General features: G+C 33.4%; 1 pseudogene; it reads right to left on the bottom strand.

The window, feature by feature from the left end:
- Window positions 1-2,248: 2,248 nt before the first annotated feature.
- On the bottom strand, window positions 2,249-8,195 carry LOC104118234 (pentatricopeptide repeat-containing protein At5g64320, mitochondrial-like; annotated as a pseudogene).
- Window positions 8,196-15,987: the final 7,792 nt, after the last annotated feature.

Here is a 15,987-nt window from a genome sequence, read left to right as displayed (position 1 = left end):
TGTCCAGAGTTTGTTCAAGTTATACGACATTGTCGGGCTATTGTATCCTGAAGGTGACAAGTTAAGAGTATTACTGTTGGACCGATATAGATGCTATCGTAATGGGCTTGAATCTCCTTAAAGAGAGCGAGATATCCGCGCCTCAGCCTGAAGAATATTTATTTATTTTTCTTCATCTTATTTTTCAAAATGTAATTAGTTGAATTTTCACCAACAATAGTTATAAGCTTAGACGTTGAAAAGGTTGAACCACGCATTCGTTTTGAGCAAGTGGCAAAACAATAAAGTTTCTTTGAAGATTTTACGTAAGTAGTCGTTCATTCAATTATTTAAAGTAAAAATAACTGACATATGTATATTATATGTATAATTTATATATAATATATATATAAGTGTGCATAATCGTGCATTTTTAAAATGATCTTCTATTGAAATGAAAGTAAATGTACCAAAGTATTTGCATTTCATCCCTACTTCTCTTTTAACAATATTCTTAGTTTCCTGAAATTGCGTGTGAGCTCATGTGCAATATATTTCAAGGAATTGCGTATCACATGCTTAAAGTTATTTAATTAAGCAATCATAACAATGTCCACAAATTAAAGTAACAAACATTGGCATGAGACAAACAATATGAAGTACAAATCACCATTCTGATCTTTGCCATTATAGGCTTGCAAGCAATCCTTTCATTTTCTTCTAAATAACTAATACTCCATTCATTTCAATTCATGTGAACTCATTTGACTGTGTACGAAGTTTAAGAAAAGAGAGAAGACTTTTGAACTTGTGGTGTAAAATAAAGCACGTAAATTTTGTGTGACTATAAATCATTGTATAAAGGTAAATTATTTCTATATAAAGAAAGGGGTCATTCTTTTTTGCACGGACCAAAAAGAAAATAGGTTCACATAAATTAAAAGAGGGTATAAAAAAGTGTACCTGTCATTAGTAGGTCCAAAACCACGTTTATACGCAACAAGATAGTTAATCATGAGGAGTTAAATCCAATAATTCATGAGAAATTCACAATTAATGGTCATTGGTCAAGAGTGAGATAGTGCTTGGAGTAAGATATAAAAGATGCTATAAAGCTGAGTAAGATATACTCAGCTTTAGTAAAGTAAAGATTGTAATATTTTCCTTTTTAGTCGTCACACATCTTTACAAGGCGAAAATTTGATTCAACTAATGAAATGACGTTATAAGATATGACGGTAACTTTAGAATCAACTCTGACATGACTGACCAAATATTAAGAGCCCGTTTGGACTTAAAATTTGATGGAAGATTTTTTCACTTTTTTCGAAATCAGCGTTTGTTCATAAATTTTTTAATTTTCACTTAAAAATATATTTTGAAAATTTTTAAAAATTTAAAAAACTGCAAAAAACTGTTTTTCAAAATTTTCACTCAAATCACTCACAAAACTTTAAAAACAACTCAAACTGAAAATATTCCCTCCTCCCTAATAGTGAAAAAAAAAACTAAACAAGTGGTCAACATTAATTAGTGTTACATGCGAATAGAGAACTTTCCGGGACGGAGCGCTATATCTCAAGCGAATCTAAATTAGCAAACGAAACCTCCTACCGTCTTGGCGTTGTCATTAGATTTTTCATTATCTCGTCATCTTTCATCGATCGATCATTTTCACACTGCAAATATTCCCTCCTCCTTTCCCTAATTTTTGAAAAACGGTTTAAGAGATTTTGACAACATGGGATCCTATACCTGTGGTTGGTGGGCTTAAGATGGCGCACGTACTTAGCAATATAATGACAAAGCATGGGACAATGCCATCATATCATGGATAAATCCATTACCAATAGCGAGTGTCACTTGTTTGTACTTAGTTGAGCTATCTATACTTCTTCATTTTCAGCTTTTATTCCTTTCTATATGCAACTTCTACACATTAGCCCAAAGGTAACAAACAATAAGTTAGCACAAAAATCAAAGCTTTTGTTTTATCCATGCAGTTTAGTCATAGATATATGCATCCAAGAATGTCATGCTTGTGGGGACAATATAACTAGGTCATGCCGAAAGAAACTTAAACCAACCCTTACTGGAAAAACAAAAACATTTCAGCTTAATTGGTTAACTGGGTACTATCCATTAATTCTCAAACTCCGAAATACAATCGACAAGTGTCTTTCACTGCGAAAGGCGCAAAAAAAAAAAAGAAAAACAACAAGATTCATCTCTCTTGAAGGAAAAAAAAAACGGTGAGATGATGCACACATTTTCTGAAAAATTAAAAATTACCAATCATATATGAACTTAGTACTATAATAGTCAAATTCCAATTGTAATAGCTATCATTACATCCAACATAGAATAATTTCAATATTAATCTAACTTCTCAAAATTGAAATTCAAAGAACTGATAGCTTCCTGTCGGGGCCACTTTGGCGGTTATTGTATGAAACACACTCTTCTCTAAAGCGCATGGCTTCATAATCCTTCACAATGCTTTGCAACATCCCTTTAAGCGATAAGCTTTGTCAAAACATGTAAAGACGCATAAGGTGTGCCATAATATCATAATAACTCCTCTTCTCTGTGAAGGCAGATGAGGTTACCATAAGGGTTCTAGTGTGGTCCTCACATTATTTCATCTCCTATATGATGAAATGAATCGAGCAAATCAATTGAGACTATTCATATTCTCATGTTCCCTTTATATATAGGGCTGAGAAATATTAAAGAGGAGACTGAGAGGCAGCTTTCATAGCTCAGTTGGTTAGAGCACCCATTCAGTAAGCGACAGGTCTTGAGTTCGACTCTCAATAAATCAATTGGCACTTCTCAGTGATTGCAACTTTTGGTTCCAAGCCTGTTTCAAAAACAGAGCATATTTTGAGAACATACTCTTGTTATAAATCTGTATTGCTGTAATAAACAATTAAACTTTCTGAAATATATAAACAAAACAGAAAGTTAGTAATACTTGTTTAACGAAATAAATTCTGAAAAACCAGTATAGGAATAAATCGAGCCCACTGAATACACAGTGTGTCCTTAAGGAAATTATTCCCCTCAAGTACCCGAGGTGCTGGAATATATCCTCCAAGGATAGAACGATTTAACTCACCGGAGTGTTGGCACCAAAACGCCGGTGAACAACGAGCCACTCGAAGGCTGTAAAACACACTGGATTTTTTGTGCAGAAGAAGAAGAAGAAGAAACTTAGAAAATTTCGTAAGGAAAGATTCTGGGATTCAAACTCTATTTATAGAGTTGTTGGCATTGTTTCTGAAAAGGTTTGCAACCTTTCAGAAACAGCCATGGCTGTTGGAACAGGGTTGTTTGAAATATTGCGGGAAAATGGATTTAAAATAATCCGGGAAAAAAAAACGGGCCTGACCGGGTCGCGGGTTATTCCGGATTGAATTTTTCGTTAATTATTTAATTAATTAATTAAATAATTGAAAGGAATTTTGTCCGGAGCCGAGCGAGCGACGACGACGACGGCGCGAGGCTTGCCTTCTTCTTAACTCTTTAAGAGCTAGAAGAAGAGCAATTATTTATATACCCATCAAAAGCCTTTTCTTCCTCCAATATGGGACAATGTCCCTTTGCCAAGGAGGGAAACTCAAATATTTTATTTTCCCTCCATTTCTCATTCACCCTCCTTAAGCTACACAAGCTTAAAATCACCAACAACTCTTTCATTCCTTTTACTTTTTTATTGCCAGTATGCACAACTTCTACTTTTCAGAAATTTTCAAACAAAGCTTATTTTGAGAACATACTCTTTCATTCCTTTTAAGAGGTCTTAAGAAGCGCAAAGCAAAGAATTTTTTCTTTTGGTTTCATACACAGTGTCCGGTACTTGTATTGGAGCCCGGACTAATCCAAATTCGCACTGTATAAAGCCCATTAAAGGAGGATGCGCTCCCTACCTGAATTTTTTTCATTCCTAAGGCTCGAAGCCAACCCTGGGGGTTAAGGAAAGGACTCTGTTAACATTTGCTAAGAGAGGCAACAAAAACAATGGGCAGGGAAACTATTCTAAGGACATCCATTGAAAGAAGTAAGGAACTTTCTGCCCACAAGGCTAATTCTAGATGAAAGTCCGGGCACGCGGGAGTAGCTAGTGTATCTATACTTTTGTTATTGCATGGATAGTCTGAGACATCCCAACTGAAAGCTAAAAAGTTCACCATTTATTGGTATCCCGTGTTTGTGAAAACATCCCAACTTCAACACCTTATGTGAGTGATGAAATTTATTTAGTCAAAATGTGTAGAGTCAGAAAGACCAATCAAATATTAGTCTAAGGCAGTAACGGAGTATATCTACAGGTTACTTGTCAGTTGACCGTCCAAAGGATAGGGAAAAAAGAAATTCAGTTGTTTGCATCCAAACTTAGAAACTCAATGACCACAGAGGATTCACAATACTAAATATGATTTGGTGCAAAGGAAAATCTGGATAAAAATTCTTTTTTTTTTAAAGCCTGCTTCAAGTTCATATCAATGCATAACACCAACAAGTGCAACATTGCAGCACCAAAAAGAAAGGGAGAACAAGGAGAATCTTGTTCATCCCATTTGCCTGGATATGACTTTACGACATCCAAGACAAAGTTCACAAGAAAAAAGAAGAAATAATCAAATTCAACAATTGCAGTGACAAAGAAACTACCCAAAGTACTTGTGGAAGCAAGGTATAAGTTCAAATATAAAGCAACTAGAAACAAATTTATATAAGATAGGGAGAGTCACCTCAACATTTTAGAATCTTCCACGAGGGACTCGTATTTGCTATTTGACCTTGGGATAGAAGAGGAGGTACCTGGGGGGAGAGAGGACGAGAGCAGATATTATGGATTCTCAATGACAAAAGATGCTTCAAGCTGTTGTTCACACAACTTAGTGACCCAGATTTGGAAGTGCACAACACAACAAAATGAAGCCAAACTTTGTGCATAATATACCTCCATGACTCCATCATGCAGAAAGTAATACAGAAGTGCACAGTCTGGGGATATTCTGGTCGCTGTTTATTTCAGCACCAGTACCAGATCTGCATTCTTTAGTTGCAGCTGAAATCAGGGTAGATATTATTGCTCTAGTTTACCCCAATTGTAATCCTTGGCTTGCTTCATATCAGCTAAACAATGTTAGCGATAACAAGATTAAATTTCATAGACATCATCTGCTACGTCAAGTTTCTCTAGAAATAAGATGGGGAAAAAGTTCAAGCTTCACAAGATTCTTTGAACAAAATCACAAAGAATCCTTCTATTACTGGCGAAATTTCTGACGAGTATGTACCGTGTGACATTATTGGGAATGAAACCAACAGCTATGCCTCTAGTAAGCAGGGTATAAGCATCATCAGGCATGTGCATTTTACAATAGGAAGAAATCAAGGTGTTATAAGTGAAAGTATCAGCACAAACTCATTCAACTTCTAATTTTTCAAAGAGGTTTTGAGCTTCTCGAATTCGACCATTGTTACAAAAGCCATTTATTAGACTGTTGCACGTGACTATATCAGGTGTCAATCCATGATGTACCAGGTCTCTCAGAAACTCAAGGGCATTTTGAACCTTCCCTATTCTACAAAAGCCATTGACCAAGATGTTGCATGTTACAAGATTAGGTTTTATTCCCTTTGTCAGCATTTCTTCAAAAAGCCCTACCACTCTCTCAACTGCTCCATCACTGCAAAGTGCTTTTACGAGGCCATTATATGTGATTTCATCAAGGGGACATCCTCTGAATAACATATCATTCACAAGCTTAAGCGCCTCTTGGGTTTTACCTTTCCTCAAGAAAGCATGAATCAATGTGTTGTAGGTAACTGTATTGGCAATAACTCCCTCAAGGAACATATCTCGATACATACCCAACGCTTCACCCATCTTGTCTATCTTGCAAAAGCCTGAAATCAAAGCATTGAATGTGAAAATGTCTGGTTTACATCCTTTGCTTGACATATCACCAAAAACTTCTAATGCCTGTAGAATCATTCCTTGTTTACACAAAACTGATATAAGAGAGTTAAAACCCACTATATTTAGGCTGAGACCTTTTGCTGACATCTCAGTAACAAGGTCATAAGCTTCCTGTAGACGACCAGCCTTGGAGAAGCCATCAATCAAGGTTGTGTAGGTGATCACATTGGGCTGGCAACCTTTGGATGACATTTCGTTTACAACTTCATGAGCCGAAGACAAAGATCCTTTCTTGCAAAGACCTCGAATCAGAATGTTGTATGTATAAACATCTGGTTGATAACCTTTAATCAACATGTTCTCATTCAGAATGGCTTTTGCTTCATCGAACCGCCATTAGTCACATAGCCATTGATCAATATATTAAAGATGATATTATTCTGTTCAAGTGCTTTGTTGAGAAGAACCCTTGCTTCATCAACTCGCCCTGTTCGACATAAAGCATGCATCAGAAAGCCATAAGTTATAGCATCGGGGGTGACACCTCGAAGCAGCATCCGATCCACCAGTTTTGCAGTCTAATGAATCCTATCAGCTCGACAAAGCCCATGGATAATGCCATTGAAAGTATTGATGTCGGGTATGCAACCCATAAGAAACATCTCCTCCAAAAGTTTCAATGCATCATTTACCCTATCAGACTTTGAAAGTGCACGAATAAGAATCTGGCATATCACTGAATTTGGTACACACCCATGTTTTGTCATGTCTCTAAGAAGTGAACAAGCAGAGTCTACCTCATTGACTATACATAATGCTTGTATCACTCGAGAAAAAGTGAATACAGAAGGAGAAATACCTTTCCCTAACATTTCATAAAACACATTCGGAGCAACTTTTGGACAATTGTCAGCCAACGCCCAACAGACTATCCAATACTTGATTGTATGACTTAACTGTGGGTTCACAAGAGAAAGTATTCCACATATCCAATAGTATTCTAGTTGTTTGTCCTAGTAAACCAGCTCTTCCATAATGCTTCATTATCATAATAAAGAGGGACTCTTTGAAAACTACCCCTTCATCTTTCATCTGTAATAACAATCTATCTATAATCTTATATTCCTTGGCAGCCCCAAATTTGTCAATCAAAGTATAGTAGACATCAAATGAGTGGCAATAGCTCGTCTGGCTACCGGCCCACTGGAATAGCTCCATCGATGTTGGTACATCCAAAGGCAGTGCCAATAATTTATTGAGCTGATACGGGGTAATTTTATTAAGTGATCTTCAGAGTTGCTTGAGGTCAAAAGGCTTAAGCAATCTTTCCCATTCATTCTCAGATTCCGACCCATCACTGCCTTTAGCGTTGCCACACTTGTCATCAGTCACACAAGAACAAAAAGCAAAAGAAGGGTTTTTATACAGAGTTCCTAGCTCTTCACATATGTGAATCAAAAGTTTCGACCTTTTCAGCATACCTTCAAATGAGCAGTGCAGAAATTTCAGAAACTAGCCATTATATGTTATTCAGATACTTCTTCAAGAATTGCCATAATAGCTTCTCCAATTTGGTTTATGAATAACCACATTTTAGCTCCATATTGTAAGCGAAGACATTTCTTTCCTAAAAGGCTAAACATTCAAGAATAAGATAAAACACCATCAATCAGATTGATAATGTGCAAAAACAAAAACCAAAGACATATATTAATAGAAATGGTGGATGCAGGAATTGAGGTCCACTGTTCCACAGAAACTTGCCAGTCATAACAACATAAAATCAAACAATATACTTTAAATATAAATAGAAAACAACTGCAGAATATCAATTTATTAGTATCAAACTATCATTCCGAACATAATTTACTTCACTATCGTTCAAACGAGTTTTTGTATAGTGAACACAATCTATAGTATCAATCTCTAGTAAAATTCACTTCAATTAACAAATCACAATTTTTCTTAGTAATGATTCCCAAATCACAATTCAAAATCAAATTTTAATCCATTCAATTCAAGTTCAACCACGATTTTCCAAATATTCGAGTTTCTACGAAACAAAGGAAAACTTGTTGATTTCACCAAAAACTTAACGGGATGATTGAAAATTCACAGCACATTGCCCGCCTAGAGTTTTTCTTCTCTTGCAAAATATCATCTCAGTAAGGGAAAGCTTCAATTTCAAGCAAAATTCATTCTTCTTTCACACAATAAATAGCGAAAACAGAGGATTTCCCAAACTCTCGTTTCCATCAGTTCTGATGCCTCTCAAATCTAATTTTTGATATATTTGAATTTTTATCAGTAAATATTTTCAGAAATTTAATATATATATATTTTTTAGCTTTGTTATATTTTTTTTATATAGGGTAAAAATTAATAATAATTTAAAAGGGTCAATTATTAATATTAGTATTATTTTTATTTTTATTTTTATCTTTATTTTTAAATAAAATAAATTAAAAAAACCGAAAATAATTAAGAATTAATTATTATTATTATTATTATTTTTAAATTGCGGATGAGAATTAAAAAATAGTAAAAGTAGAAATATAAAATTTTAAAGTAAAAGTAAAAGTAGGTAGAAATTGTTTAATAAAAAAAAAGTAAAAGAAAGTGGAAAATTAAAAAAATAAAAGTAAAAGAATGTGAAAATTTAAAAAAATGAAAAGTAAAATAAAGTTGGAATTAAAAAATAAAAGTAAGGGTATCTGATTTTTTTTTTAAATAAAAGTAAAAGTACGTGAAAATTAAAAAAAGAAAAGTAAAATAAGTGGGAAATAAAATAAAAAGTAAAAAAAGTGAGATTTTTAATATATTAAAAGTAAAAAAAGTGAGAAATTAAAAAATAAAAGTAAAGGAAAGTGGAGAATTATTTATTTATTTTTTTAAAAAAAATAAGAAGTGAAAATTCTTTTTAATTAAAAAAATAATAATAAAAAAAAACTGAAAATTCTGAAAATTTTTCTATAAATATAAGAGAAATGTGAGGAAAAAAAGAAGAGAGAAGGAAAAAAAAAAGAGGGAAGAGGGAATTGAGAGAAATTTATTTTTCTTCTTCTAGGATAAGAGAATTTCTACTCGTGTCATTCTTTCTTCGACTTTCTTTCGAAAAATCCAGCAATTCATCACCTAAACTCCAGCCCCGAACCAACTGGAAACCAAGCTAAAAAGCACCACAAAAACGAGCCGAAAATCCAGCGAAACAGTCCCCTTTGTATAGAAAATAACAGCTCCAAAGTTGAGTCGTCGAGTTCGAGCTCCATTTGTCGATTTTGGTCGAGGCTCCATTTACATCTTTGTTCATTGTCCGAGCTTCAAAACTGTCTTGTAAAGGTCCATTTCTCTCATCATTGTTTTATTAAGATATTATGGTTGAATATATAATTTGATCTTATTTAGATTCATGAAGATTGAATTTTTTTTTTCTGTATTAATTGTTAGATCTCATTAGCTTTGTTAAATTTTGCTACTTTCTTGATGATTAACATGAAGATTGATAAAAAATATGATTTTTGGGCACGTAGTGAATGTTTGAACTTTGGGGATAAAATCTATGTCTGCTAGTTGAAATTGGAAAATGAGGTTTGGACTTAAAAAAAAAATAATGATTGGGCCCGGTGGTTGGGCTTTGCTTAATGAAACATGTAATACTGCAATTGACTAATTGATAGGGGAGTAACTTGATGAACTAGTAACTGGGCATACTCATTAATTGGCATTAAAGGGCCAATTATACTACGATCCAATTTAATTTATCTGGTCCAAAATAGTTTCTGTCATGCCCAATTTAGTAAGAGCAAAAGCTGGCCCATTTTCCACAATTGATTTCCGTAGCTCTTGACCTTACACAGATCTCAAACCCGTAAGGAAAAACAAATCATAAACACGTGCTAGTTGCTTTAGGCGCGATTAATAAATTATCGTGACTATGGGTATGGTTCCCGTGGCATGGTCACGATACGTAAACCCCAACTCAAGTGCGCGTTTCACGCGACTTGACTTCAACTTCGAATAATAATAAAAATAAACATGTTGTAAATCGCGGGTGCATTTTACGTGACGCGATTCGCAATATGTACAAAAACAAATGAGTTTGCGATATCACGACTTGTTAAAATAAAGAAAGTGGAAAATTAAAAAAATAAAAGTAAAAGAATGTGAAAATTTAAAAAAATAAAAAGTAAAATAAAGTTGAAATTAAAAAATAAAAGTAAGGGTATCTGATTTTTTTTTAAATAAAAGTAAAAGTAAGTGGAAATTAAAAAAAAAGAAAAGTAAAATAAGTGAGAAATAAAAAAAAAAAGTAAAAAAAATGGGATTTTTAATATATTAAAAGTAAAAAAAAGTGAGAACTTAAAAAATGAAAGTAAAGGAAAGTGGGGAATTATTTTTTTTAAAAAAACGAGAAGTGAGAATTCTTTTTAATTAAAAAAATAATAATAAAAAATCTGAAAATTACGAAATTTTTTCTATAAATAGAAGAGAAATGTGAAAAAAAAAGAAGAGAGAAGAACAAAAAAAGAGGGAGGAGGGAATTGAGAGAAATTTATTTTTCTTCTTCTTGGATAAGGGAATTTCTACTCGTGTCATTCTTTCTTCGGTTTTCTTTCGAAAAATCCAGCAATTCATCACCTAAACTCCAGCCCCGAACCAACTCTCATGTCATTCTTTCTTCGGCTTTCTTTCGAAAAATCCAGCAATTCATCACCTAAACTCCAGCCCCGAACCAACTGAAAACCAAGCTAAAAAGCACCACAAAAACGATCCGAAAACCCAGCGAAACAGTCCCCTTTTGTATAGAAAATAACAGCTCCAAAGTTGAGTCGTCGAGTTCGAACTCCATTTGTCGATTTTGGTCGAGGCTCCATTTACATCTTTGTCCATTGTCCGAGTTTCAAAACAGTCTTGTAAAGGTCCATTTCTCTCATCATTGTATTATTAAGATATTATGGTTGAATATATAATTTGATCTTATTTAGATTCATGAAGATTGAATTTTTTTTTTCTGTATTAATTGTTAGGTCTCATTAGCTTTGTTAAATTTTGCTACTTTCTTGATGATTAACATGAAGATTGATAAAAAATATGATTTTTGGGCACGTAGTGAATGTTTGAACTTTGAGGATAAAATCTATGTCTGCTAGTTGAAATTGAAAAATGAGGTTTGGACTTTAAAAAAAAAATGATTGGGCCCGATGGTTGGACTTTGCTTAATGAAACATATACGACTACAATTGACTAATTGATAGGGGAGTAGCTTGATGAACTAGTAACTGGGCATACTCATTAATTGACTTTAAATGGCCAATTATACTACGATCCAATTTAATTTATCTGCTCCAAAATAGTTTCTGTCATGCCCAATTTAGTAAGAGCAAAAGCTGGCATATTTTTCACAATTGATTTCCATAGCTCTTGACCTTACACAGATCTCAAACCCGTAAGAAAAAACAAATCATGAACACGTGCTAGTTGCTTTAGACGCGATTAATAAATCATCGTGACTATGAGTATGGTTCCCGTGGCATGGTCACGATACGTAAATCCCAACTCAAGTGCGCATTTAACGCGACTTGACTTCAACTTTGAATAATAATAAAAATAAACATATTGTAAATCGCGAGTGCGTTTCACGTGACGCGATTCGCAATATGTACAAAAACAAATGAGTTTGCGATATCGCGACTTGTTCAAATAAGTTTCATAAATAATTAAAAGCGGTTAAAAGGAATAAAAATGCACATATATGTTTAAAATATGTATTAGATCAGATAACTAGGCCAATTATTAATAGTTGAGCGACCGTGTTAAAACCACGGAACTCGGGAGTGCCTCACACCTTCTCTCGGGTTAACAGAATTTCTTATCCGGTCTTCTGTGTTCGCAGACCATAAATAAGAGTCAAATTTCCTCGATTTGAGATTCTAAAATAAATCAGTGACTTGAGACACCATAAATTATTCTAAATGGCGACTCTAAATAAATAAATAATCTCATTTCGAATAATGTCACTTAAATTAGAAAAACTCCCTGTCCCTGTCCCTCGGGAAAAAGGAGGTGTGAAAACGTAGAGTAAAAGTATTACTCTTTTGTCTCTCATAAACTGCAATAATCTCCGCTTCCCCTAGAAATCTCTTACTCTCAGCAACATCCCGATCTCGCTTTTAGGTAGTTTCTCTACTAAATCTCCTATCCTTCAAGCAGACCTTCTGCTCTATTTGAGCCTGTTCTCAACCTAATACTCAATAAATAAATGCTGAAAAAAGATTGATAAACATAGTAGGTAAGCAACCATTACTAGCATTTGGATAGCTGAACTTGAAAAGTATAGATTTTTAATTCATTTTCAAACTAACTCAATCCGAATTGCAAAACCCACAATGAATCTAGAAGATTTTAGGCTTTACTTTTTTGGGTCTATAGTACATCCTTGAGTTGTTTCCATCTTGTCTTTTTTTTTTCTTTTTCTGCAATGCCTTTTCTTGTAGAATTTCAAAAGAGGAGGCTACTTGGTTTAAGGAATACAGTTGCGGGCCTTTTGGAATATGTTCGCCAGAGGAGGTGAATTGACGGCATCCGTCGCTGGCGGTGAAGCCTGTTGCTCACGAGCACTATTTTAAAAGGTATTTCTGGGACTCGGCCCGGGCTTCCCTGGACGGGAACTTGCAAAATGCGTGTGCTATGTATGAGGCTTAATTCTGTCATGCTTACGCCTCAAGCGCCCGACCGTGCGCCCTAAACACGCCTAACGTCCAATATTGGGCTCGCCTAACAGTTTTAACGCAAATCACGTGTTAAATTTCCTAATTAATATTGTTGACCCTCAAAATTCTTTAACAAATTAATGATAAAAGTTCTATTCATCGATAGAAATATGAAGATTGAGCATAACTCTAATAATGAGACATAGTATTGCGAATTTACATCTTCACTTGTTATTGGTCGTGTCTTAGTTCATATGTCTCTCCTAGTTGTAGACTTTTATTAACTTGATATCTTAAACTAATTTATATTTATTCATGAAGGAGTAATATTTTAATTATCGTACTAATAAGATTTATTGTATTGACTTTTAGGAAGGTAAAATGTGAAGTTTGGTCTTTTTTTAAAGAAATTGTAAGTTTTTAATTATTTGAAAGTTAAGACGTTATACGTGATTTGTATTCATTATTTATACGTAAGAATCACGCTAGATATTTTTTTTCCTATGAGTTTCTTTAATTTTCTTTTAATTTTTAACTTTTAATTTATATTTTATATATTTTTTTGTGTTATTATATTATTTTATTAATTTATAAATTAAATTTTTTAAAGATCCACGGGGCTTACGCCCCTGCCTCGAGGCTTACGCCTCGCCCCATTTCAAGTAAAATGCTCTGCCTCACGCCCCCGTCTTTTAAAACACTGCTCACGAGTAAAGTCTTTGGGGGTTGGTTTGTTATAATTGAAAGTTTGAGTTGTATAAACTGAACGGAAAATGGCCAAAAATGTCCTTGAACTATTTGAAATAGCTCAAAAATACCCTCCGTTTATTTTTGGTACTAAAAATATCCATGTCGTCTATGTTTTGGACCACAAATACCCCTTAAACCATTAGTCTTGCCACTGAAGCTGACATGACAGTCCAACTGGGTTAGATTTGCTTGCATGGTCATCCACCTAAGTAATCCAGCATGGCTAAAAGTTTATTCTTTGTTCTTGAATCCTAATCCCAAAAAAAGAAAAAGAAATCAGATAATTAGAAAATACCAAAATAGTTCTTGATTGGAACTCATTGCTTAGGTGTCGAAGGATCGAGCTCATTGATTGAGGTTTTTTTATTAGAAGTTGTACATGTGTGTCGAAGGATCGAGCTCATTGATTGAGTTTTAGGGTTAACAGATCTGAGGCTCAAATTTAATTCAAATGGTTGATTGTTGTTGGAAAACTTGTGTAGCCATTCTTTGTTTGTCAAAATTTGAAAATAGCTGCTGATTTGAAACCTTCTTGATGAAATATTTTGTAGTTGTTGTTGGGTTATTGAAAATAACTGCTGTCAAATTTTAAGAGTTTCAATTGTATGTTATTGTAAATTGCTTCGATATTGTGATTGAAGCTAAAAATTGAACTTTAACAACTGATTTCTTGGTTTGAACATCTCAGCTAAACCCCCCCCCCCAAAAAAAAATAAAATCATGAAAGAGTTCTTAAAAGCTTGATAATATGAAAAAACGTTTTGTGAATTTATGATTGGTTTGATATGAATCTTACTAGGGATTGTTGGGTTGATGTTGTGAAGTTATAACAGATAAGCATCTAAAAATTTGGATCAAACTAATCATAAATTCATAAAAGAGAACAATGGAGTTTTTTAATTAAATCATAAACCCCAATTAAGAACTATTTTGGTATTTTTTAATATTTTTTTTTTTTTTTTTTGTGTGATTAGGATTCAAGAACAAAGAATAAACTTTTCGCCATACTGGATTGCTTAGGTGGATGGCCATGTAAGCAAATCTAACCCAGTTGGACTGCCATGTCAGCTTCAATGGCAAAACTAACGGTTTAAGGGGTATTTGTGGTCCAAAACATAGACGACAGAGATATTTTTGGTACCAAAAATAAACGGAGGATATTTTTAAGCTATTTCAAATAATTCAAGGATATTTTTGGCCCTTTTCCGTAAAAAGAAAGTCAAATCTTTTGGACACTTTAGTTCATTAACTTTGTTTTCCTCGTAACTTTACTGGTCCTATTAAATTTAGGTTCGTGCCTATCTAAATTAATAACAAAAATAATATTAAATATTTTTGTTAAATAGGAAAAATTTCTGATAAATAACCGTAAAATGTGTTACACAGCACCCATACCTTGATAAACAATTTTCAACTAACAATGGCAATTAGCAACAAGTTGCATGATATTTCTGTGGTTGTATGGTTTTCGTTTTACGCCATCCATGGCTACTACATTTCAGCAAATTTAATTTTAAAGTCTTAAGCATCTATAATAATAATAATAATAATAATAATAATAATAATAATAATAATAATAATCTATCTATATCTATATCTATCTATCTATCTATCTATCTATCTATATTATTATAAAAGCATGAATACAATGACGGTTTACAAAAATAACCTTATAATATTAAGCATAATAACACATAATAAAAGGACATAACCGGAATTCTAGATATTAGCTTTATAATCCTATTAGTTTTAGGACATAATACTACACGTTAGGAATCCTACATGGTTACCTTTAGGAATCCTATTAGTATAATTACTTTTGGGCGTAGACATATAATACTACATGTTAGCATGTATACCTAATACATTTAGGAACACGTTATGTTTCCTTTTAATATAATTACTTTCAGGGTAGAGACATATTTTTAGTCATGTAATCCTATTACTTTTAGGATATATTTCTTAAAAATTCCTATTACAATTTAATTTGAAAACGTATTATAATGTCCTATTACTAATTTAATTTGAGAATTGTAATGACCCGACATGTTATTTTGGGCATTTACGCTCCTTTTTACTATTTGAAGTCTTGAATAGCTTCATACGATGTATTATGACTTGTGTAAATTGTCGGTTTTGGTTTTCATGTATTTCAGAGTTAGTTTAGAAAAATAAAATTTAACGTTTAAAGCTTAAATTGAAAAGGTTGACCGGATGTTGACTACGTGTAAACGACCACAGAATAGAGTTTTGATGATTCCAATAGCTCCGTATGGTGATTTTGGATTTAGGAGCGTGTCCAGAAAATTATTTAGAAATCCGTAGTTAAATTAGGCTTGAAATGGCTAAAATAAAAATTTAAGTTTGGAATTTGACTGGGGAGTTGACTTTTTGATATCAAGGTCGGAATCCGATTCGGTAAATTAGAATAGGCTCGTTATGCCATTTATGACTTGTGTGCAAAATTTGAGGTCAATCGGACTTGATTTGATAGGTTTCGGCATTGAATGTAGAAGTTGAAAATTGTTAGCTTTCATTAGGCTTGAATTGGAGTGCGATTTGTGTTTTTGATGTTGTTTGATATGATTTGAGGGCTCGACTAAGTTCGTATCG

Source organism: Nicotiana tomentosiformis, chromosome 8, assembly GCF_000390325.3.
Source record: "Nicotiana tomentosiformis chromosome 8, ASM39032v3, whole genome shotgun sequence".
In the NCBI taxonomy this organism is placed as follows: Eukaryota; Viridiplantae; Streptophyta; class Magnoliopsida; order Solanales; family Solanaceae; genus Nicotiana; species Nicotiana tomentosiformis.
The sequence above is the reverse complement of the archived record's forward strand: the minus strand, read 5'-3'. Positions and strand labels throughout refer to the sequence as shown.